General features: G+C 34.9%; 1 long non-coding RNA gene across 1 annotated transcript in view; it reads right to left on the bottom strand.

Annotated features, from left to right (window-relative positions):
* Positions 1-27,342, bottom strand: part of LOC143235088 (uncharacterized) — a 41,456-nt gene extending 14,114 nt beyond the window's left edge. The window contains exon 1 of the long non-coding RNA XR_013018915.1: positions 27,140-27,342. This is a non-coding gene — a long non-coding RNA (uncharacterized LOC143235088). The remainder of the gene's footprint in view (positions 1-27,139) is intronic.
* Between the last annotated feature and the right edge of the window lie 453 nt (positions 27,343-27,795).

The following is a 27,795-nucleotide window of genomic DNA, read 5'->3' as shown; positions in this document are numbered from 1 at the left end:
GATAAACAATGATATTTAAATCATTCTAGATGCAACAAATTGTGAAAAAAGAAGAAAAATAGAGAACTCTTAAAAAGATTCACCAATAAATACAATAACTGATGAACGGGTTTTCAATATCCGTAATTAGGATGAATTTGGTTAGTGGCTTAAATAATGAACACTTTACTTAATAGAATAGATAAGAATGTATGATGACGTTTTAAATTTTATCTCCAAAATTGTGAGGATGTCAAGTAACAATATTATACATAAGATGCATTTATTATAGATCGTTAAGTGTCACATTCGTTTAAATTGCAATAAATATAGCGCATATAATTTTGTTTTGCATTAATCCTTTCGTTTTTTTACATCAAAATTAACTTTTACGTTATTCTGATAGAAATAACAGTAGAAACTATCAGGACTATCTGATATAAAATTAAAACTTTGAATAAACTGAGTTAGAGTACAGAAACAGTGCACAAAGTTAAACAAAGAAAGGTCATTCTTTATTTATCAAATAGGACAAGTCAAAAGACGTGTTCTCAGTGGGACAACACTTCTTTGATTGCTGAAAGAGAGGTTTAAATTATATGTGTATCTTCGAGATATCTCTATTCTAAATTGAGGTATTATTGTGTTATATGCACAAAATTGATTGTGTCATTCCTCTAAAAGTGCAAGTACTACCTATGTCATCGGTCATCCCATTGGATAAGATAAGGAGGGCAAAACTAGAGACCTTTCCAGATCCATAGGACAGTATTGAAAGCTCTCCACTGCTTTTCATTGTCTGCCAAATTCTCAATCTCTATTCTCTCTACGTAATGTCACTATAAACAGTAGATAAAAGATAAAATGTTTCTTCAGCAATAGAAGATATTTAAATGGAACATATGCATCACTCTTGTTTGTAAGTAGCATATGAGATAAACATAATAATATCCAATATGGATTTATTGTATATTAAAGACTGTAAGAATCACTGTAAACTAAGCTGTTTAGTTTACGATGGCAAGAGTGTGAAACCTTGGCACGTTTCAAAGTAACACAACATCAACCATACGCGTATTACCTCACACTTGAAAAAGTGATCATCCTGTTAAAGTAAGTTAAGAATTTTTGCAAATATTTAATATCGCAATCCTGGTAACAGCCTGTAAAACTAAAGTTTCTTTGCAGTAATAAAATGTGCTTATTCTTCTTGTCAAATTTATAGAACCATGTAGAAGCACTTACAAATATCCTGCATCTTATCATCCGTATCAGACCTTTCCAGATCCATAGGACAGTATTGAAAGCTCTCCACTGCTTTTTATTGTCTGCCAAATTCTCAACCTCCATTCTCTCTAGGGCTTTATTTCTCATATCCTTCTATATTGTTCCATGCTAAGTATTTTTCTCTATGTCTTCTTTTAGTTGACCTCCAGCCAATATCCCTCTCTATAATTCTATTCTAAGTATCTTTCTCTATGTCTTCTTTTAGTTGACCTCCAGCCAATATCCCTCTCTATAGTTCTGTATTAAGTAACTTTCCCTATGACTTCTTCTAATTGATCTCCAGCCAACATCCCTCTCTATAGTTCCATGTTAGGTATCTTTCTCCATGACTTCTACTAATTGATATCCAGCCAACATCCCTCTCTGTAGTTCTATATCAAGTATCTTTTTATATGACTTCTTCTAGTTGATATCCAGCCAACATCCCTCTCAATAGTTCTATGTCCAGTATCTCTCTATGGCTTCTTCTAGTTGCCCTCCAGTCAACTGCTTGTCTTGGCAGTCTATTCTCCTACATTCTTGGAACATGCTCATAGTGTCTCTAGGTATGCAGCTTAGGCTTTACTGGTTTTATCATCATATGCATAATAAAAATTCAGAAACTAAAGGAAAGTATGAGCCTGAATTCAGTTCAAATAGATATTAAGATAGTATTTTGCTGCAACCTTTTCACCAGCTACACTATTTCACGCTTAACTTAATAAAATATACACATCATATTACATAATGCGCGAATTTATTTCTATAATAAATAGCATAATATATAATTTTTATAATTCAGCAATAACCACAAATGATAATCTCACAAGCGAAACGTTTCACGTTTGAGCTGTAATGCCGCGGAATATATTGGCACTTTCAAAATGTATTACATGAAAATAGTGACAAATTCGTCCCGCTATTCGATTAAAAAAAAAAATTCCGGACAAAGTCCTTTAGGTGTCAGATGTTGTTGGTTGCCTGCCTTGGTTTAGGTCAGAACGCATTTTTACGTAAATGGGCCAAAAATCGTGAACCCTCAGATTTACAGACCGAACATTAAGCCACTTCAGGTGTTCAGTCAAAGAACAAATGTCTATATGGGCAACTTAGTACCTTCTTCGAACTCAAATCGTGAAGATATTTTTCATAAAGTTTCAAACTTAATATTTTAATCTTTGAGAATTTTCACTGCTACTAAAAACATATTTCTTGGTTTGTAGTGAAAGTTACAAGTAGTGGGCAACTCGGCCTTATAAAACAATTTTTGGATTCCCGTATAAGCTACATGTGGTATACAATCCGTCGTTGTTAAGATATTTCTTGTTTTTAAGTGGGAAATAAACGTAGTGAACAACCCAGTTGTTTAAAAACGTTTTTCTAGTGTATTGAAACATGTTTTCATTGAAAGTTACTCCAATTACTACTTAAAGTATTATTAAGTATTTTAATATGTTAAATAAGGTGAACCTGTGTTGGTGTGCTGAAGGTAAAACGAATATAGTGGAAATATTTAAAATGTGCCTTAAAATCATTCATTAATTCCCTTCTACTTTGAAATTAAGAACGGTTGTATAAATATATGGTTTGTTTATGTAGTGAATCAATTACGTATGATAAACATGAAACAACCATAAGCTAAGTTATTAAGTAATGCTTTTCTCCTGATGCTGGACATTGTTAACAATTTTTAAATGAATAATGCAATCTGTTAAGTTAAGAAGAGCTCAAAGTAAACAATGGATCAAAATATTGTTTCGTACGAATCGATATTCCACTTTTTAAAAGAAAGACTAATTTAATTTTCCCATGTACATCACAGGCTTCATTATCATTTGGCTTTTTTTATTTTTTGAGTGGTATTTCTTTGTGAGACAAAAGAGTTTTTGTTTGTTTTATATAATCCGATCAGTTCGTTCATACGAATAAAATAATTAAGTTAGATATTTTACTTATTTTATACTATAACGTTATTGGTGTTATCGCACAGCCTTCCCCAACTTGTTCAAATATCGTCTCGAATCCAAATTATATTCTCATTCTAATTCTTCTCACCCTACCCTCAGAGAAATGCAATTTCTACTCGTTTTGAATATTAAATGTTTTTAGCTTACACTTCAAAGCGAACATTGTTACGAACGGTTATCTATTATTTCATTACAGAAAAGACGAAAAAAGACGAAACATTCTTTGTGTTGAACAACTTTTGTATTTAAATAGATATATTATTTTGTTTGCCGTATCTTTTTCATAATAGCATGTCCAACATGACCAGGTAGTTAGGACGTTGGATTCGTAATCTGAGGGTCACGGGTTCGAATCTAAACATGCTTGCTCTTTCACCTGTGGAGGTGTTATTATGTGATGGTCAGTCCCACTATTCGGTGGTAAAAGAGCATCCCAAGAGTTGGTGGTGGGTGGTGATGACTAGCTGCCTTCACTCTAGTCTTACACTGCTAAATTAGGGACGGCTAGCGCAGATAGCCCTCGTGTAGCTTCGCGCAAAATTCAAAAACAAACAAATTATAACACCTTTAATCAATGCTAAGTTAGGTTGAATCACATATCATTGTAACAAATATATGTACACTTTTATAATGATATGTAATCCTTGAATGATGAAATTATTTATAAATTGTGCGATAGCAGGCCTTCGTTCTTCACATATTTATTGTACAAATTTCCTGTAATTCTAACTATATTGTATTCAGCTTATGATGGAAGAAATTGGCCTGACTTGAGCTGTATATGCAAATTAGGTATTTCAGACCAACAATAGTACCTTTAAAATGTCAAGAGGAAAGAAGTGTCTTGTAATTGTTAAAAATATTCTAATTGTATGCCACACAATTATTCGAAGTTGTTTAAACCTTCATTTCAATGATTTCCTACTATTAACCCTGATAGAACCGCAAAGGCGAAATGTTAACTCATTTTTGTACATCACAATTATTTGTTTTTTCTAAAAAATTATCGCCTAAATTTTTATTATTTTCGTATATATTTAAACAGTTAGTGTTTAAACATTGTTGTATTTATATATACCTAAATTGCTTAGTGTTTAAACAGTGTTTAGTTTATATGTATTTAAATAGCTTACTGTTTAAACAGTGTTGTGTTTATATATTTAAATAGTTTAATGTTTAAACAGTGTTGTGTTTATATATTTAAATAGCTTAATGTTTAAACAGTGTTATGTTTATATATTTAAATAGCTTAATGTTTAAACAGTGTTGTGTTTATATATTTAAACAGCTTAATGTTTAAACAGTGTTGTGTTTATATATTTAAATAGCTTAATGTTTAAACAGTGTTGTGTTTATATATTTAAACAGCTTAATGTTTAAACAGTGTTGTGTTTATAGATTTAAATAGCTTAATGTTTAAACAGTGTTGTGTTTATATATGTAAATAGTTTAATGTTTAAACAGTGTTGTGTTCAAACAGTATAGTGTTTAAATACTAAGCTAGTTAAACAACACTTCAACCTACATATTGCAAAGGAAAACTCAGATTAGCCAGTTATAGTGGTGTTTGCGTTCACAAACATATGCAGTTAAAAATAGACTTAGTAATTTATCATGTTAACGTAGATTACTGTTTCGGCCAACTCACTAACACATTATAACTTTATCAAACACTTCAAGAAGAATTTAAATACAGAGGGTACCACAAGAAGTACTCCACCAGAGAATCGAGTTTGTTAACCTTAAAACAATATTCTACTGCTCTAAATAATTCACCTCTAGGTCACCTAGAATTATCATATCGAAAAAGTTCAGAAAGAATTGAAGACTGATTATTTCTGAAAAAATATTAAATACGTGATTTATTATAGTTTTTATGGTATATTACGTATATATTTTGGAGTATAAAAACTTTTATCATCAAAAGTTCAAATAATATGTTGTTAATTTTTCTGTGGCATATATCGGGCTTTTGTAAAATCTGAAAAGTATATAATGTTTATAATCAAATAAAAAGGCCCGGCATCGCCAGGTGGGTTAAGGCTTTCGACTCGTAATATGAGGGTCGCGGGTTCGGATCCCCGTCGCGCCAAACATGCTCGCCTTTTCAGCCGTGGGGGCGTATAATGTTACGGTAAATTCCACTATTCGTTGGTAAAAGAGTAGCCCAACAGTTGGCGGTTGATGGTGATGACCAGCTGTTTTCCCTCTAGTCTTACACTGCTATATTAGGGACGGCTAGCGCAGATAGCCCTCGTGTAGCTTTGCGCGAAATTCAAAAACGAACAATCAAATAGAAGATACGAAGAAAAATGATTGTACTGAAACAAAACATTTATTTTAAATATAGAAACATCTTTAATGTGTTTTTTTTAATAGTTTTATTGAATTACTGCAATATATTCAAGTTTATTTTGACGAAAGCTAGTTTTTCTTTATTTTGTTATTTTTCTGTCAAGAAGTCGTTAAAGTTTGTTTTTACGAATCTTAAGTCTCTCTGCAATGCATTTTTGTTTTTTCTCTAGTATTATATTAGAAAATATCGAACTGCTTTACAGAAAAAAAATGACTTTCTATCTTTGATTTTTTCCCTTCACATTTAACTTTACTTTTGAAATTAAATACTGAAACGATTAATCTGATTCTGTTAAACATTATAGAGAATATTACCAACCATGTTTGAGAGACATACTATTTTGCTATTGTTTTCTCTTCTCTATTCCAAACAACTAGTCAACACGATCCACTGCCACCTTTTGTCAGGTTGGACAATGCGGTTCGATAATTACCCCAAAACCGTACTTATGGTCATCGAAAACAATTCGACAATCACTCCAAAACCGTACTTATGGTCATCGAAAACAATTCGACAATCACTCCAAAACCGTACTTATGGTCATTAAAAACAACAAGCCAGGCACGGCATGGCCAGGTGTTTCAAGGGATCGACTCGCAGTTATAGGGTCGCGGATTTCAATCCCCATCACACCAAATATGCTCGTCCTTTCAGTCGTATGGGCGTTATAAAGTGCGGTCAATCCCACTATTCGTTGGTAAAAACGTAGCCCAAGAGTTGGCGGTGGGTGGTGATGACTAGCTGCTTTGCATCTAGTCTTACACTGCTAAATAGGGACTGCTAGCGTAGGTAGTCCTCGTGTAGCTTTGCTCGAAATTCAAAACAAACCAAACTAAACCTTCATTTCTCGATGTATTGACTTAAAGCTTATTAGGGTTATACCTTGATCCACTACGCTTAGAAATCTTTCTTCTTTGCACCTTTTAAAGGATGTTATGAAGTCAAATTTCAAAAACCGCAATAATTATATTTTGAGGTATTGTTCCGTCATATTTACAACAACGAAGGTAAAAACTGTGGCGAATACAAACTTACATACAAGAACATTGGATTTACCCATTTCAAGGGAATCGGGGCTCATTCATGAAATTTATAATTTGAGAGGTTTGTCCAATTAGTTGGCCATATTTTTACCAGTTTGCATAGCATTTGGTACAAAGATGCATTTCTATAGATCCCACACATTTACAAACCAAAATATTAGCCTTTTCTATTTCTAGTAATTATAGGGTATTTGTATGTGTTTCCCTTATAGCAAAGGCACTTAGGGCTATGTGCTGAGTTCACCGATGGGAATCGAACCCCCGATTTTAGCGTTGTAAATACGTAGCCTTGCCGCTACACCAGCGGGAAACTACAGAATGTTTGGAGCCACAAAATGGTATAGCATTGTTTGTTTTTTTAAACAATTATTTTACTGTATTTTGGCGTATTTATGTGGGACTTGATACAAAGATACATTTTTACTGGTCTCAACACAAATTCGTCTTCTGCTCAAAGAGAGATTTCCGTGAGCTATTCATGTTTATGTGTGCGTGTTTGTGTGTTTTCTTATAGCAACACCACATTAGGCGATCTGTTGAGTCCACCGAGGGGAATGGAATTCATGTTTATAACAACCAAAATACATATAATTTGAAACAAAGATTCTTGCATGTTCCAAGTAGAGATATAAATAGTGTGTTTGTTTTTTTACTTTTCTGGTGTCAGATTTGGTCATATTGAGATCGCGTGACGTTAACAAGCTACTGATTCGCCCGCGAATGTTGGCATCTTCAAGTTGTATAGAAAGTTAACTCTTTTTAAGAATCTAATTTATTCATAAACACAAATCTCAATCGCAAGTACGAATACAAATATACTGTTTCTACAGTTGGACCCTTTAAGTAAATAGTGGATCATTATTTGAAAACATTTTGGTTAAATATATCTTGTTTGAAGCGTGCAGTTGTGCATACAATTTAGTGTTTGAGCATCAGAAAGCAAAGTCTAAGACGTCAACGGTTAAGACTCAGATTCTTGTGTTTAATTTCTAAACAGTCTCCAATCTTAAACACATAACAAACATGTGAAACAAAACCAAAAATCAACACTTTTCACGGTAATAATAATAACACGTTAGAAATACATTTATTACTTTAAGTGAAGTAAATAACATTTCAATTAAAGCTGTAATACGTTGTTTTTGATTTGAGAATAATAAGTTTTATTTATGAAAGTTTCGAAAGTGTCTCTTGACAGTATTTACTTATATCTCTAATATTCTTTCTAACAACCGTTCGTTAGCTTTTCCAAACTTCATGTGCTATGTCTAAACGGCCCAGCATAGCCAAGCGTGTTAAGGCGTTCGACTCGTAATCCGAGGGTCGTGGGTTCGAATCCCAGTCGCACCAAACATGATCGCCCTTTCAGCCGTGGGAACGTTATAATGTTATGGTTAATCCCACTATTCGTTGGTAAAACGAGTAGCCCAAAAGTTGGTGGGGGGTGATGATTAGCTGCATTCCCTCTAGTCTTACACTACTAAATTAGGGACGGCTGGCGCAGATAGCCCTCGTGTAGCTTTGCACGAAATTAAAAAAAACAAGCTATATCTAAAAACATTTTCATTGAGAATGGAATGTCGATACCGAGATGAACATGGGATGTCCATTTTCTCATCTAATGCTTTTTTTCATCAAAAGTACCATTCTTCTGATATTACGATCGACCAACAATAATTATACGTCACACACAGAGAGGCGTATTTTATTTAAGTCGTAAATCTCGTATTGCTGACAGGCAAGTTAAGAAAAAGAAGGAAAGGTTATGCTAATTTGCTAGTAAATCGAATTAAGTTTACAGTATACTATGGTTTAGGAACATTACCATATCTAAACTTGTCTGAATAAACCTCGTAATGCTTAATGTGTCTCTGGTGAGCGTTTTGGGGGAATTAGAACTTTAATTTTCAACGTTAACGGTCGGTACCTTATTCGTGAGTGGGTTCAATGGCCAGGTTAGAGTTCCTTTAGGATTCAGATATAATCAACACAAATTTTGGACTACCGCCCAGTACGAAGGCAGCCAGCCAGCATACACCTCAAGGGCTTTTGTTTTGTTTTTGCAGTTGTTTGAACTGAATAGCGAATTTACCTGTCACATTTAACATGGTGTAAGAACGTAGGACTACAGTAGGCTTCTTTCACTTATGAGAATGAGAAGAAAAAGTTATTTTGGCCACATTCATGTGCATAAACATGTGATCTACACGAAAGTAAAGATGGCCACATCAGGAAAAAACTGTAGCTGTGTATATAAATACATGCTTTGGTGTACAATCAGGAATGTAAAATAAAATAAGTGCAAACCAGATACACCAAAAAAACACATATTAATCACATGACAAAATGCTACTAGTTAATCTACTAAACTTAAAGATCACGTAAGTCATATCATCCAGTGGGGAAAACTGTTATTTTGGCTCAACTATATGATATAGCAGCCAGAGATATCTAATAATCTATATATATATATATATATGAAAGGAAACACACTAAGGACAGTGATTATATCTTGAACAAGGATGAAGTGTTGGGAAATCAGAAAGTATGCAGATGGCAGAGTCCTCTTTATGTAATTACCCGCTGGTACAGTGGTAAGTCTTCGGAGTTACGACGCTAAAATCAGGGGGTTCGATTCCCCTCGGTGAACTTAGCAGATAGCCCAATGTGGCTTTGCTATATGAAACACACACACAACTCTTTATGTTTAGTAGCTTAATTAACTAGTTCGTGAGTAATTGCTTTGGAATATATGATTTTTCACTCTTTCTGTTTTACACTTCTGAGGAGGACCTGATTATATACGTAGTGTCTATTTGGAAACTTTTGACAGTTTCGCAACAAAGTGTCCAATTGTTCGAGTGTTTTAATTATTCTGGCTAAGAGTTTGTCGGTTTTCTGCTGCAGAAGATCGACTAAATATTACTGAGTTTCTATCAGGTAATTGATTTGGTTTGGTTTTTTTGGAATTTCGCACAAAGCTACTCGAGGGCTATCTGTGCTAGCCGTCCCTAATTTAGCAGTGTAAGACTAGAGGGAAGGCAGCTAGTCATCACCACCCACCGCCAACTCTTGGGCTACTCTTTTACCAACGAATAGTGGGATTGACCGTCACATTATAACGCCCCCACGGCTGGGAGGGCGAGCATGTTTGGCGCGACTCGGGCGCGAAACCGCGACCCTCAGATTACGAAGCTCACGCCTTAACGCGCTAGGCCATGCCAGGCCCCCAGGTAATTTGATATTCTATTACTTCACCAACAGGACCGAAGTTTATTCAAGTTTCATACCTTATCTCAGACTGTTGTTAACGTTTCAGTTAATCTTCGGATAACATGATTTGAAGCACCCACAGAGTTTTATATTCAGCAAGGAACTGATTTCCATAAGCAGTTGTTTTACAAGTTGTGCTAAGGTGTTGGTGGTTATAGCAGAACTAGCAATACAGACGATCAACCTTATACGTGTACAAGTTGTTGATTCCAACAGAACGTACTGTAATACAACATTGCAACAGTTAGCTGGTTGGTTGGGAGACATTGTTCCCAGTATTGTACGGTTCTCAAAGGAAGTACGTACACTTAAATAACTGGAGTGATACATGTAATAATTTGTTAATGAATTTAGATGATATCCATTGAAGCCAAAACAAATCAGTGAAAGAACAAACATTCGAGCATGAGGACCAGGTACAACTGTTTGTTGCGTACCTCTCCTACAAACGTCCGGCTGCACTGATTTTTATCTCATTCTCCATTAGTTCAATCCTTCAAACTGTGCTAATCATGCGGCATACATTAACGCAATAAACATGATGATAAGTTAAAGTTATTTGTCACTGAAGGGCCTCGTGTGCACTGATTAGACTAAGAACCGGATGATAAGACCATTGTGGGTCTTAAGAAAACAAAGACAATACTTATCTGGCTGTCACACAAGAAAGCATTAATAGAATTTTATTCATTTGTTTGTCATTCAGCCCAAAGCTACTCAGTGGGTTATCTTTGCTTTGCCCACCACATTTATCGAAACCCGATTTTTTGGGTTATAAGCTTTCAGAATCGCCACTGAACCAGGAGGACAAAAATGTAGCAATAATATTATACACTGTGATGTGTATTTTATGTTTATTACTATTGTGTATGTTTGTGTATTTGTCTTATAGCAAAGCCACATCTAGCTATCTGCTGTTTATTACTATTGTTACTATTGTTTTGCTGTTTGTTTTTTGTGTGTTTCTTTGTACTGTGACAGTATTTAATCTTGTGCTGCGAGAGTTCTCAATGTCTATTCTTATCATGTCACACAACCCGAATTCTGTATGCCTGAGCTTATACTTCCAGCAGTAACCTGTGTTCTGAAGTGACGTATGTCGCCGCCATCTGTTAGTAAAACCGCGCAAGTCATGCTATGTTAAATAGCATGACAGCTAGTGCATGCGCAAAGGTTCAACGTTAACAATGTACAGGTTGCATGCTTTCCTTCTCTCGATTTTGGTACCTTTATTCCTTTTCTTTTTCATCTACAAATAGGATGAGTAAATCTGTACTCCGTATTTTTTTAAATAAAATTATTCCGGGGGTACATTACGTTGATAAGTCTTTGTATGAAAACCTTCAGTATGCTACTGATGTACGCAATATATTGCGTGATAGCTAGCCATTTGAGCATTGTACAGCTAAAACAACTGGTCTTATTAGCATTAAGAGAAACGAGTGCCAGAAATTAGAAGGTTGTTCGCAAAATAATGACGGATTTTAAATTTTAACTGTACTAAGAAATGAAAAAAACAAAAGGAACTTTATTAATTAAAATAGGAAACTAATGAATCTACACACTTTTGCCAACGAGAAACAAGATTATTTTTGCCATAGCAATAAAACTTTGAAGTCCTAGAACTCAAAAATCCTTTTTGTTATTCTCTACTGCCACTCTGTTGTTCAATCTTTTGTCCTGTCAATAGTTGTACAAAGTTTTCCAAGTGCTTTAAAGAAGTACTAGTAGGTAGACGACAGGCCTGGGGAGTAAGGAGAATAAGGCAATGTTTCGTTGCCCAATTCGTTGAGCTTCTGGAGTATCACTTGAGAAATGTGTGGCTGAGCATCATTATGAAACAAAATTGGTCCCCTTTTACTGGCTAATGTTGGCATTTTTGCGCAACTTTCTTCGCATTACTTCCAAGTCTTGACAGTAAACCTCCACAGTGATATTCTGGCCCTGATTGACCAAGATGTTATGTATAATACCAGCTGCAGACCACCATACAGTGACCATAATCTTCTCTTGATGAAACTTTGGAAAGTGTTTTGTCACGGTTGAGCCATTGCACAGATCGTTTTCTGTTGACGTAAAGGATTCACTTTTCGTCGCAGGTGACAAATCGATCAAGAAATTGGTCATTTCTGTTGCGCAAAATTAGCATAAAGCACAGTTCAAACCGACGATATTTCTTATTGTCACTAAGATAGTGTAGAACCCACTTTTAGAGTTTTCTCACTTTTTCAATTTGCTCGAGATGGTCCGAAATTGTGAAAATGCCAACAACCAATTCTTGTGCCATTTCTCGAATAGTTTGGTGCGGGTTTTTTTACACTAATGGTACCAATTGGTCGTTTTCAACAGCAGAAGGACGCCCTCTGCCCTTTTCTTCACTCACATCGCTATTACAAAAATGTTTGAACCAACGCTGTACTACACGTTCAGAGGTGGTTCCTACGCCCCATGCTTGGTTGATATTGTAAGCTGTTTGTGATATATTATGACCAAGTTTGAATTCATGCAAAAAAAATGTTGCGCAACTTTTTTCATCATTATTTGTAAGGATCTGAAATCTTGTAAAAATAAAGTTTGTGAAAAGAATAAAAGCACTAGTAAATAGAAGAAAGTTTAGTTTGGAATATATAAAGTCGTAAAAAAGACTGTTTTCTTATCCCTATAAATGACTCAAACGTTAATAAAAAAAAACCCGTCATTATTATTCGATCAACCTAATAAAACGAATCTGTGGGCCGAGAAGACTTTGCAATCTTTCTTTTTACAAGCAGCTCTGTTGGAATCTTGTGGAGAACACTTGAACAAAAATACGGTGTAGCAGCACACGTGTGTATGAAATAGAATCATCCTTGAACAGTGTAACACTGGTCAATGTAACAGATGAGCTGGAGTGGAGAAGTCATCATTTCCTTGTACTTCACCAGCTTTTGGTGCACATGAATGTGTTTTAATATTGGGTTTGTTAGAATATTTGTTAATTTACGGTTAGTGGGCAGCGCGAATATTGATCTAGGTTAGATGAATTGCACTTGAAAAGTTTTAGTTTGTAATTATGTGTTACGTGATGCCGAAAGGGTCGAATTTATCAGCTCGCGGATTGTTGTACAGTAACGTGAGACGCTGTTATTGAGACGTAGCCAGTAGAAGCGAGGCTCAAATTACCATGGTTACATTCACGAGTCATCGGGAAGTATGTTGTGCGGTATGAACATGCATATACGATGCTCGTGCATATATATGCTGTTTGCACGAGAATGGTTATATGTCGGTGTGTGTGTGTGTAGTTTTGCGAACGTTTACCGACACATAATGAATTTGTTCACGTATAAATCGATTATGTACACGAATTAACTTTTGCCAAAGTTTTACTCAAACTTTATTGCATTTATCCATGTTCAGCTCATTCCTTGCATCGCTAGAGGCTATAATATATTATCTTCAAACTTTCGCTTTCCACATGTGTCTTTCTGTGTTTTTGTAAAGTCTTAATTATCAGTTAGAAAGTTCTAACATTAAGAGGTAATTCCACGTGTCAATTCCTGTGTTTTTGTAATATCTTAATTATCAATAAGTACCATCTGACAGTTCCACGTGTGGCTTCCTGTGTTTTTGTAATGCCTTAATTATCAATCAGTACCATATGTCAGTTCCACGTGTGACTTCCTGTGTTTTTGTAATACCTTCATTATCAATGAATAAGTTCTGACATTTATAGGTAATTCCACATGTGACTTTCTGTGTTTTTTGTAAATTCGTAATTATTAATAAATACGATGTGACATTGATAGATAATATAACTTGGTTAATGATCGTTTAAACGCTCAAACTATAACATAAGCATGAACCACTTCTTAACCATTAGTTATTGTCGTATCAATAAGTTTACCTTTTATATTCAGCCTTTCACAACTCCTGATTGAATACTAATTATTTTACAACTCTTTTAAGAACCTTCAGAACCTTTCTAATATTTTTAAAACTTAAATTTTGTTTAATTTCGTTCACAAGCGTGATTTGTTTGGATTCTTAAATACAATGTATATTTTTGTAATATTGTAGCTTCTGACATATTATAATGAGCATCCTGCTAATTACAGATATTTTACGATATGTCGCTAGAAGTGACAGAGTTTGAAAAAACAAAACTTTGACACTCGAATAATTCGTTTCATGTGTACAACTAAATAAAATCATTCTGATTTAAATAATACTTCCACAGCAAGTTCAAGACATAATTGTTACTACACGCAACGGTACACTGAGATACATGAGTATTAATAGATGTGCGTGCTCAAGTACATATATCATACATTAACGCTTATATCCACAAACACACACTCAATTAGTATGCTCAAAATGTCTCCGGATGGGTTTGATTTTGTTATTGTTAAGCGCAAAGCTTCGATGGGCTATCTGTGCTCTGCCCACAACGTGTATCGAAACTTGAATTATATCGTCGAAAATGAATTTATTGCTCAGTCACTAGGAGGTCTCGGGGGGCCGGGGTAAGGTTAAAAAGTTACAACGCTTCATTCAGGGTTCGATTCAATCTGGCGAACAGAGTGAAGTTAGCCCATTACGCTAAAATACCAAACGCGCATGTATTCATACATGTATCAACAAGTAACTTAAAGTGACGAGATTTACATCAGAATCTGAGTTTGGTTGTCTTTTTCTTCAGCAAGACATTGGAAATAAAAACTCTCAAATTTTGTACCTGTAAAACGTTTTCATTGAAATCTACACACAATTAGCTACCTTCACAGTGACTCTTGAAGACAGTTTGAAATAGAATAAATACCTAACTTAACTAAAAAGTACAACAGCTAATTTTCAAAAATAAGGTCTGTTAAAAAAATGAATCGAAAATTAGATAATCTCTTCTACATTTAAAAAGTAAAAATCACGAAAAAATAATATTAAATTTATTTAAATTTTTCAGTAACGTATTTCATAGCCAAATTCAACGAGTTTAGATAAGGAATATTAAACTTCTATTCGCATAGACAACGGGAAATTCAAGGCACGTAAAAGTTGTCGTCGCCAATCAAACCAATAAGAAATGAGTACTATTTTATATAGTACAGCGTTTGGAGCGACACCTATGACATACTACTTTGTATTATTTGCATCATTTAATTGAATAATTAGAACAGTATTATAAATTTGCTTTTACGTTCCTTCAAGGTTTTTCTTTATTATAATATCCCAGCTGAATGTACCATTTAAGAAAGCAAACAATGTATAGAGGACAATGTTAAATCATGTTTCCATTCTTTTTTGATTAAATCACTAATGGCCTCATTAAATACTAATTACAAACTCCGCTTTGTGGAAGATTGCAATTGGCTCATTTAACTGGTTGAATATTTGTGTCTTTTAAATTTAAAGCGAAAGTCTACCAAATTGAAATTGTTCTTTATATCAAAGTGAATTTTTCCTCTTTCTATTTAAACTCGTAATGAACACAAAACTCAACGAAATAAAAGGTACATACATTTTGCCGTATGTTGTTTAACTGTATATCTAATATACACTTTAAACTCTGGTACTGGAGTCTTCGATAGGCCTAGTTGCGGAGAATCGAGCCCCGAAAATCCATCGTTAAAAGCCCTCTAGCTTACAAATGAGTGCCCTAAGTGCGTGCGCTTTGATCGATGTTCAATGATTGAATAAAACATATTTTAGAGTACATTTACTATCTATCAACACAAAATTATTAATAACGAGCAAAACCAACAACTGTTGGTGAAACAGAGCGCAGATAGCCAGAAAACCAACAACGGTGATGAAACAGAGAGCAGATAGCCATTATGTAGCTTTGACTTAAACACAAAGCATACGGAAACACATCTTGTTCCAAAGTTTTTTTTATTTTTTAGTGATTTTAAGATGGCAGATACTGATTTAAACAGCAAACAACAATGTTGCATCATTGTATAAGTCACGATGAAAGAGCTATCTCAAAAAGTCGACCCCGGTGAAAGTCTTCGAATTTAAAACGCTAGATTCAAGAGTTCGGTTCCTTTCGATAGGTATAACAGATAGCCTGATATGGCCTTGCTATAAGAAAACATGCAAGCGCTCATACAAAAAGTCAAGTACATTTGGCCCGGCATGGCCAAGCGTGTTAAGGCGTTCGACTCGTAATCCGAGGGTCGCGGGTTCGAATCCCCGTCACACCAAACATGCTCGCCCTTTCAGCCGTGGAGACTTTATAATGTTACGGTCAATCCCACTATTTGTTGGTGCAAGAGTAGCCCAAGAGTTGGCGGTGGGTGATGACGACTAGCTGCCTTCCATCTAGTTTTACACTGCTAAATTAGAAATGGTTTGTGCAGATAGCCCTCGCGTAGCTTTGGGCAAAATTCGAAGGCAAACCTTAATTTACCAATATAAGACAAGAGAGAAGGCAACTAGAGAGAAGCCATTACCACCTACCGCCAACCCTTGGGCTATTCTTTTACCAACGAATAGTGGGATTGACTGTCACATTATAACGCCCCCACGCCTGAAAGGCGAAGCATTTTTGGTGGGAGGGGGATTCGAACCCGCAACCCTCAGATTACGAGTCGAGTGCCTTAACCACCTGATCATACAGTGCCTTCAAGTATAAAACAAAATCACAGGCGAGTCTTCACTAATTCTTTACTTGAATGTCTATTGATTCTTAATACACTTGAAATAAAAAAACAAGGTATATTTTTAGGTTCAGCTTCTCTGTATGTATTTACTAGCATATATTCTATTCTATTCTATTTTCCATTACTAAGGAAATGAGAACAAAATTTTAATTTCCGTTGACTGCCTCACTTTTGGATAGATCAAAAAAATTCTTATTACAAAACCGTGTGCACAATATTACATTTCTCCGTTATTTATTTCGAATTAGCTATAGCTGAAGAGTGCAGCAGACACGCAAAGCTCACTTCTGAGATCTTCGATACTGATTTGAAGCTGTAAACAGGTTGTCGATTTTCTCTTAAGAGTAAATAAGACGCGGGAATCAAATTAAAATACGAACGACCTATCTTGTTTTCAAACTTTCCAAGATTATTCTAATCAAGAGGGAATTGTTACCTGTTTTAAAAAAGAGTTAGGTATCTCTGAGCAGAATTAAGATGGTGCTCAAACGACCGAGAGACTGATTTTTAGCCATAAACAGGGCTGGCGTGTCGTCTTTGATGTAAAACAAATCTACGCTTGTTAAAATACTGTTTTTATTCTGCGCGTGTGTGTTTTCTTATAACAAAGCCACATAGGACTATCTATTGTGTCCATCGAGGGGAATCGAACCCCTGATTTTAGCGTTGTAAATCCGTAAAATTACTGCTGTACCAGCGGGTGACACGTTACATCACCAACGATGAGGCAATTTTCCTACCTATAAATAGGGTTAAAATACGTAATTTGTCCTACAAGCAATATTGCGACAGTGTTCTTTTCCCTTGAACTGATAACCATAGTAACCTACGTACTGTATTTGATAGCCATTGTAACCTAAATATCTTCTAACTGATAATCATGATTTCTATATTTTCGTTTCTATGCTCATGTTGGTTTGGTATTATCATTATATTTCTGTTAATAAGACTTTAAGTGATACGATCCGCTGGATAAAGTATTGTTAGACGAGCGTGAAAATTATGATATACAAAACGAACAATAAGTCAGTATTAGGGTCAGCGACAAATAACCCTAGCAGCTTTGTCCCCCAATATCACAGCGGTAATTTTAGAGACTTACAACTCTGAAAACCGGACTTCGATACCCGTGATGAACATAGCACAGACAGCCTAATGTATAGCTTTGTCTTAAATGGAAATATATAATCTATTTCTTGGCCCACATTTGTAAGCATGATCAAACACTTATAAGTCTGTTTCAATATTTCGGTAACAAATAATTCTAAATTCATTGTTGTACCTATGATAATAGAACTATTTTATTTTTACTGAATTTTAAAAAGGAAATTTCTAAGTTGCTTTCACGGTACTTAAAACTCATCTATCTGCTATAATGGTAAAAAATAACAATGATTAAAAAGTATGTATTTACCTGAATGTAATTCAAAGATTCTCATGTATTTATCGGTTTCCGTAAAAAATTTAGATTTTTTCCTGAATTCTGTGTAATTACTAGAACATATAGCGAGTCCATAGAAACGAAGGATAGAAAATGGAATTCTAAAATGAAAAACAAACTATAACATTACACAAAATATTTTTCTTTTAATATATATAAATGTAACATTCACGTAGTCAATACTTTACTGAGAAATACTGTTCTGTAAATAAGAAGGGAATTTATTATCTCCATTAACTGAGGGAAAAACGAATTGAGTTTTGTTCTCATCCAAACTGTGATGAAAAACCTCATAAAAACTTTCTGTGAAGCGTTGACTTATTTATATTCTGGAGCTTTAGGTTAAATTACATTTTTTTTAACACTGATGACAATTTGGTGAATATTACAGTCATTAATAGAGTTCTGCAGGGATGATACACCAATCTAAATCAAAGTAACCACCAGATATTTTCTTCATGCAAAAGAACGAGTTGGAAACAAAAACCGGATTTCTTCTGATCGGTTAAATTTCTATCATAAAATGCTTGAGGTGTAAGCCTACATTTCCTATAAATATTTTTTCTATAAATTTGTCCCAGGCCCAACATACCCAGGTGGGTTAAGGCGTTCAGCTCGTAATGTGAGTGTCGTGGGTTCGAATCCCCGTCACACCAAACATGCTTGCTCTTTCCGCCGTGGGGACATTATAATGTGACAGTCAGTCCAACTATTCGTTGGTAAAAGAGTAGTCCAAGAGTTAGCGGTGAATGATAATGACTAGCTGCCTTCCCTCTAGTCTTACGCTGCTAAATTAGGGACGGCTAGCGCAGATAACCCTCGAGTAGTTTTGCGCGAAATTCAAAACAAACCAAACCAACGCAAGTCCCTGTTTTTAATAACTATTTAAAGTGTTATGCCAGTGGTTCCCAATCTTTTCTATGCCTCGCACCCCTAAAAACATTTAATACGTTCTCGCACCACCTCACAGTAATTTTTTGAATATATATGACAGTACCCTTAATATAAACAAAAAAATATGAAATGTTACCTCGCATCCCCTGGAACACTATCTCGCACCTCTGGTTGAAAATCACTGTGTTATGCTTTTCATTTTGTATTTAAAAAAGTAAATAAATAAAGGCCTAATACTTCATCACTCAAGAATTATAATACATTCAGAACAATAATTTTTTACCCTTATAAAGTTAGTTGGAACATAAAGTCATAAAGTAAAGATAAACAAAACAGTTTACATTAGTTTGTTGAGAGTGAAAAGTTTCTGAAATCATTCATGAACATAAATTAAATTACTGTTGTTTACGTGTGCGTGCGTGTGCATGTGTTTTGATTAGTTCATGAACTAATTTCTTTGTTTTGAAAGTAGAAGTACGTCTTAAAAATTAAATAAAACCATGAACAGTTAGTCGAACTAATATAATGAGAAACAAATGTAAGAGTAAATATATGTGGGTTTTACAGTCAGAAATACATGACATTCTTGATTAGATTTATTCAAGCGTAAAAAATGCATCGTATTTTCTATTACTTTTATCCACACATGCAGAAATACGTCGTACTTTCAATTAGTTTTATCCACACATAAGTAAACAGATTCTAGATATTTTCGTGCTTTTGTTTAAAACGCATCTCATTATCGGATAATCGATTGTTTGAAAGCTTAAAACACCAAACATTCATCTTCTATCGGGCAATTTCGCATTTTTGCAACAGATCTGCAATGTACTTTCCATTGCAGCACCCATCGTCGTTAATTTGTAACGTTCAAAGCACACCATATGTCCCTGCATGTTTTTCATAATCCATCTAGTATGTGAACACAGCAGTTTTCCTGCGCCTATTTTAATATTCTGATTGCAGAGAAATCTATAAGTGCGATATTTGTCGATTTTAACAGCATTTCTTCATATATACTAAAACGAATACTCATTTCGTTTACCTATCACTTCAAGTATGTGACGGTTGAATGCTTCATATATCATTAATATACAGTATTAATTGGAATCAGTGTTTGTCATACACCAATAAGACTAATCTCATAAATCCCATGAATAAATTATTTTGTAGTTGAAACGAAACAAAAATATACAACAAAGGCAGAAGTTTAATTTCTAGTTAAGAAAATATAAAAAATGCTTTTCAACTTCTGAAATAAGCACTGACTACTAAGTTTCCAATTTAGTAGAACATTATTCAGTCTTCAGTGGGTCGGGTAATAAAGCCGGCCTGGCAAAAAAAGTTATATAATGGCCAGTGTTTCATTTGTTTTTAACTGTGGAACGCTTATAATTTCTAAACATTCTACTGCTAAGCACAACACAAATAAAAATATATTTTATCTTAATAAAATTGCCCACTGAATATGTTTATGTCGAATCGTAGAAGCTTCGCTTTAAACATCAGTGAATACACTTCTGTCTCCAGTAAACGTCAGAACATTTCTATCGTAAGGAATAGTTCAAATTATCTTACCAAAGAAAAATCTGATAATAAAATAATGCAAAGGTCTGTTTGTTAAGCCTAAAGCTGCACAAGAGGCTATTGGTTTTATGCTCAGCACAGGTATCAAAATCCGGTTTTTAGTGCTATAATCCTTCAGTCTTACCGCTGAGCCACTGAAGAGGTGATCAAAAACCAAAAAATTACTCCTTTAAATATACAAATATCCAAGTGCATGTCTTCCTTTTATACACAGAACTAGTTCAGAATAAAACATCTTTTATATTTTTACTTGTTTGTTTGTTGTTATTTCAAAATTGTTTAGATGCATTAATTTTTGTCACATATTGTAACAAAACAAACATTTAAAAATATATATTTGTTTTAATGAATTCTCAAAGTAACTTCAACGAAAGATTTGGAGCCTATTAATTAACACCTGATATACATATAAACAGTTTATCATAAACTGATCTGAGATTCGCAGTCATTCATTGGCATTATATTGTTTGAGAATGTTCTGGAAGCTTTTAGTTTTATCTGACGTGAACTGAATTATAGTGTAAAGTATGCAATAAAAACTAGTCACGTATAACGTTTGTTTGTTTGTTGAATTTCACGCAAAGCCACACGAGGGCTATCTGCGCTAGCCGTCACTAATTTAACAGTGTAAGACTAGAGGAAAAGCAGCTAGCTAGTCATCACCACCCATCGCCAACTCTTGGGCTGCTCTTTTACCAACGAATAATGGAATTTACCGAAGAATTTTAACGCTCCCACGGCTGAAAGAGCGAATATCTTTGGTGTGAAGGGAAGTCATGTGTCCTAGCCACCTGGCCATGCCTAACCATATTTTTACATATTAATTTTACTGTTTATTGGGTGATACATATGTAAAATGTCGTACATTGCATTTTAAGTAATATAACCAATCACATCTTCTAAAATGTTACAAATAGTTTTCCAGTGCATCTGCTAAATCAAAATAATCATATTTGTTCAATTAACATAAATATTAATTTGTCCTTCATGATGCTTCTATTACTTCATACAATTTTCAGTACATGACGACGAAACCGTACAAAGATACATAAAGTTCAGCGTAACAAAGAAGTGGTTTAAATTTCGCGCAAAGCTACACGTGGACTATCTGCGCTAGCCGTCCCTAATTTAACAGTGTAAAACTAGAGGGAAGACAGCTAGTTATCACCACCAACCACCAACTCCTGGGTTACTCTTTTACCAACGAATAATGGAATTGCTCGTAACATTATAACGCCCCCACGGCTGAAAGGGCGAGCATGTTTATTGCAACAGGGATTCGAGCCCGCAACCCTCGGATTACGAGTCGAACGCCTTAACACACTTGGCCATGCCGGGCCCCAACGAAATGAAAACATTGAAATTAACATAAACGTCGGGCCTTTCAATAATCAAGTTCTTAGGAAATGTGTATATGTATATATATATAGAGAGAGAGGAATTCTAATATTTATCTTAAATCATCAAATTTAGTCTGTTATTGCATTTCTATAGATACATTCCTTAATGCGATGCTGTGAAACACAAAAACAACAGCACAAATCAACATATTACACACAAATATCTGAAAGCAAGTAACCAGGAATTTCATATAAAGCTACACAATAAACTAAATTACAGGGAACGCGGATAGTTAATAACACAAACCGCCATCTGTTAGGTTACTTTTGTCTAACCCTGTACTGGGATTGGCCAATCATCCTTATAACACATCTACAGCCTCAGAGTGCGGAGCGCATTTTTAATTCTGCGGTAACTGGATGCTAATAATGGACCCCAACTTATGGGCCACGCCCGGGCTACGCGAAATTCTCAAAGACGATTTGTTTGGTTTGTTTCGAATTTCGCACAAAGCTACACGAGAACTATTTATGCTAGCAGTCCCTAATTTAGCAGTGTAAGACTAAAGGGAAGGCAGCTAGTCATCACCACCCATCGCCAACTCTTGGGCTACTCTTTTACCAACGAATAGTGGAATTGACCGTTACATTATAACGCCCCCACGGTTGAAAAAGGCGAGCATGTTTGGTGTGACGGGGATTCGAAGCCGCGACCCTTGGATAACTAGTCCAGTGTCTTAACCACCTGGTCCCTTAAGAACAGTTTCAACTGCTACTGTTTGAAACGCTTTGTAACTGATGCTTTATCCTCATGAGTAAGGCGCTCAAATCAGAATCTGTGGATTGTCAGATTCGAACACGTTCGCCCTTTTAGATGGAATAACGTGAAGTCAATCCCACTTTTCGTTCGTAAAGTGTAACCCTAGAATCGGCGGTGCGTAGTGTTAACTAGGTGCCTTCACTGTAATCGATCACATTTATTTCGAATAGCTCTGAGAAAAATTCAGCAGCTGATTGTAAGCAATTTATCCTTGTAGGAATACCCGTATTATAACACTTATACGGTAAATATTCACTTAATGTCATATTTTAAAGTTGATATATTCATTCTTCTGAGTTCTACTAGTGGCATCTATCGACAGGAATCTAACAATCTTCAATTTAATAACTGTGTTATATTTTGCTTTATTTTACAGTTATTATAAGGCTTATAACAGTGGTAACGTTCCTCTTTATTTCAAAGTTAATTATTTTCAATTATAAATAAATACCGATCAATCAACCTTTTATTCAAACGTGTAGTTTCAATTTTGTATCTTTCTAAACGAAAATATTTATAACATGAACCACGCGGTGACGAACAAGATTCTGGAAGTGTAGAAGATTTTATAATAGTTTTGCAGGGTGCCGACAGTCAACATTTAATGTTATCCTGGATGTTAAACACGATAATTATGATACTACTCGTATCTAAAAACTACCATAAAAAATCTAAAACATATACTAGGTAAATTATGATAGCTTGTTAAAAACATCTAAATATTTTTATATTTTGACAAAAATATAAATTACATTTAAATCTCTGAAAGAGAAGTTTAGAAACAAAATCACATTGGACTGTGTCCATTGCAAGAAATCAGACACCGATTTTTAGCATTGTAAGTTCGTAAACTTACCGTTGTCCCACTAGGGGGCTATTGACGAGCTACTTCCGCTGTTTACGTGGCTCTGCAAATGTACCATTCCAATGTTCGGTATTCAATCTTCTGTTAAAACTTCAAACGTTTCAGGTCTGTGAAATGTTTGTTCATGTTAACGTGAAATCTCGTGTGAGTAAACAAAGCCGACGTGAACTAGCCTCTCAGTGATTCAGCAGTATACGTGCAAGCTTGTGAGGGTAAAACCGAGTTTCGATCTCGCGGCGGGCAAAGTAGAAATAGCTCTTTGTTTAGCCTTGCTCAACAAGAGCCAATCAACCAAAAGACTTAAAATAATATAAATTTAAAACATTTAATAATCGTACAACCTAGTTAAAACCAACAACTTTCTCTACGTAAAAACAAAATATCAGAAAGCTGCAATGTGTTTTTGGTAGCATTTCCGACTTATTTGAATAGCACGTATCTGTTTGACGGAGTGAGCGTGATTCTTTGTATGATTCATAAACGTACAACGTATGAACTTCGTGTAAGAATGTTCTGTAAAGTTAACGTTGAGATATGTTGCATGAAATAAATTGTTAGCAATAGTGTTTTAAAGTATATTAGAGAATATTTTACCAGTATAACGAGCAATAAATCTGCGTCTATATCACTCTAACTGTAATAGCCACAACACTGAACTGGGTGATGTTTGAGAGTAAAAAAAAAACTAACTTTGTCTTTAAAAATAATTTCGAACATTCTGAAGTAGGTTTACGGGTTTTCAAAGTCTCACTTTTCTGTTACAAACACCAAAGCATATTTACTTTCAAAACCCGTCGCGCCAAACATGCTCGTCCTTTCAGTCGTGGGGGCGTTATAATGTGACGGTCAATCCCATTATTCGTTGGCAAAGAGTAGCCCAAGAGTTGGCGGTGGGTGGTGATGACTAGTTGCCGTCCCTCTAGTCTTACGCTGCTAAATTAGGGACGGCTAGCCCAGATAGCCCTCGAGTAGCCTTGCGCGAATTTCAAAAAACAAACAAAACTTTCAACACAATGGCTGTTTTGCAAAAAAGAACAGTTTCAAACTGCCATGTTACACCAGGTAAAAGAAATCAATGTTGTAGGTCTTGAAGAACATTGGTAAATGTGATGATCCTTAAGAGAGATATTTGGGTGATGGTCCAGTCTGATTATCAGCTTCCATACGTCATGGTGCATCTTCTGGTAGTTTGTTCATCTCTGACCTATCTTACACGTGTTACACTGATATCTAGTCTACGTAGTTTGTTGGTAAGAATGGAAATAACTGGAATGTATTGTAGGTACCATCCAATCAAAACTCACTGCCAAAATGTTTTGGTCTACTTCCAAACCTTCCCACCATGCATCAGCTGTGGATTCGGCAGCACCAGAATTCTCTTCTATTAAATGATGGTGGTAACAGAGGTTCATTCTAGCCACATCTTTCTCCGAGATTTTTACCTAGGATATTTTGTAGGATATTTATTTGATGGCTTTCAAGAATAGAACGACACTTCGAGGGTTTGAGTGAGAATTAAACAAAAGCACCAGTCCATATCTCAGAGATGCTTCCCGTTGGCCAGTTACTTCATCTTCAACAGGTGATTTCTGTAAGATCCTTACATCATCCAAATCTGGAGCTGTATCTTTAGAATTATTTATAATGATGTGCATCTAGTTCAATTGAAATATGGCTTCTTTATCAACACGTGATTGTAATTCTAATGGAAACTGGTGTGGTTTGAACCTACCATGATCATATTGGTTAATGTATTTACACTTGGAAGTTTTTTTATTTTCATCTTTATATAGTAAGGTATCATCATCAGCAAGAAAGACTGGCATAATCAAGTTTATTGTTCCTATGCAGATCAGAAGGTCCAAGGTTCGCACAGCGATGTCTCTGTGGACGTTCTACAATTATAGTTGTTGGTCGGTCATAATTGTGGCAGTCAATTCTCTTATTTCTATAATATCAGACAAAGCCTTTGTGGAAGCAGGTGTGGCTGACCGACTCTCTTTCCTCTAGTTAGAAATTCAAAAACTTAGGGATGGCTATATCAGAAATCAAGTGATCTTTGACCTGGCTACTTAGTCCATGTTCGCTTAAGTTGTCCTTCAAATAAATCTAAAGAAAAATCGATTTATCTTTTACCTTGCAATATTATTATCGTTAATCGTAGATCTGATTTTAATACAGCAATTGTCCATTACACTAATAGTTTTAACGTGAAGAGTTTCTTGAGCAAATTGTCTCGCTATATGACAAACAAACAGCAATATTTGTTAAAATACATTACATTTCCATTGTCACTTGCTGCTTGGCGCAAAGCTACACAGTTGACTATTTGCGACGTACTCACCACGAGTAAGGAAACCCAATTTTTAGCGTTGTAAGCCCTCAGACTTACCGCTGAGATACCGGGAGAGAGAGGTAAGAGCTATACACGTCTGTAGCGTTGGCAAAGAAACAACATTCAAGAAAAAAAAGTTATTTGACAATCCATTGTTGAAATCGTAAAATTATTAATTTTCAGAACTGTAATAAAACATCTGTCTTTGTAAACACTTACATCAGCATAATGTAGTTTTTCTCTTAAGATAACAGGCATTGAAAATTATCAATGTCTGGTTTAGTTATACTGTTAGACACCTAGCCTTTCTTGTAAAGCTAATAAGGAATTATTTATATTAAAATCACAGTACTTATAACGTTTATAATTAAACGAGAGGGCTTATGACATGGTATATTTTTGGCTTATGACATGGTATATTTTATCAGTAGCTTAAACTATTAATAATTTGGTAAATCTAATATTATGGCGTAACAACATTTATTAGTTTGTTTCAACTTAATTGACATAAAGACTTACAATAAATATCCTCTACTGATAATAACACTAAAATTCATGGTTCGACTCCCTCGGCGCTAAGCAATGACGTCTGCCACGTTACTATAAAAGTAATTGTTTGAGTTATTAATGTTCTGTACCCTGTTAAACAGAATTTTCGAAATTTCGAAATGGTGGAATAACCTTTCAGTGAGGTTATCGACTAATGTATTCTGGGTTAGTGTAAGTTGAAAACAAAGAACCCACATTAGTTAAAGTGTTTAATTGTGGATTTAAAAGCCTGTGTTTCGCGTCCTGCTACAGAGAAAAGCAATAATAAATAGCCCTCTACAACTTGAAGTTGTTTTCACGTTATAAGAGTGACGTTCAGTTCCTCCTATTTGGTCAAACAAGAGTTAGCAACGAGTTCTGTTAACTAGCTATCTGCACTCCAGTCTTCAGCTTAGAATTACAGACGGCAGATAATCCATTGAATAGTTTTGTTGCAAGTGAAAATAAATATACACCTTTCAACTAGCCAGTGTATACTGTTTGCATTGTTGTAACAATTTCTATTGTTGGGCAGAATGATTTTGATTATTCGGGAAAATTAATGTAAATTTCATCTCTTGTAATGAAGGAAGGGCTATTTATTTACTTAAGTTCAAGTTTTATAACTTGTATAGACACACAACTAACGATGACCAAATAATAGGCCTAATTCACAAATAAAGCTCAACATTGTGCTTAAATCTCCTCTCATATTTATGCCACAAACTCAAATTTATATACATATGTAGCAATGAGCAAACTTACTAACTAACTAGCTAAGTCACTAATCAACTTACTCACCAGCTGACTAATTCATCAGCTCACTCGTTGTTCGTTCATAGGACTGTAACGTGGTTTCCGAAATCTCAAGGAAATTCGAAACGTCACGTTAATTCTAGATTCTTGGAAAGTTTGTATACATCACATATCATCATTACCTCATGCAAAAAAAAAAAAAACTCTCTCTCTCCTTCTCTGCAGCAAACACTACATAACGTCTAAATTCAAATAGGAAGACACAGCCAACAGTATATTACAAATCTGTCTCGTATTTACTAAGATTATAACGCTACGCCCTCTTTAACTTTTAGACGATTTAATTTAGAAAAAAATTTACAGAATTGGCCGCAACTTTTTTTTTTTTTTTAGTGGAAAAAAGAGACTGGACGACTTGTTCTGGAACACTATTTATACATGCAGTACAATATTCCAAAAGATAGGATTTAAACTCCGAAACTAGGGAAGCGTTAGAAACCCAAGTTTATGATAAAAATCACGTAAAGTAAAATTCTATTTTTACACGCATCTAATTTTGAATCTCAAACAGAAAAAAGTAAAGAAAGAAACACATCCGTTTTTCTATACGTGCTTTTTATCATAACTTTTAGGCACAGAGATTTTTTAGACTGTCGGCTTGTGGCGCTAAATTCGATCTTCTAGAGATAATTATAATCAAC

The sequence above is a fragment of the Tachypleus tridentatus genome, chromosome 12, assembly GCF_004210375.1.
Source record: "Tachypleus tridentatus isolate NWPU-2018 chromosome 12, ASM421037v1, whole genome shotgun sequence".
NCBI lineage: Eukaryota > Metazoa > Arthropoda > Merostomata > Xiphosura > Limulidae > Tachypleus > Tachypleus tridentatus.
This window is presented reverse-complemented; position numbering and strand designations above follow the sequence as displayed.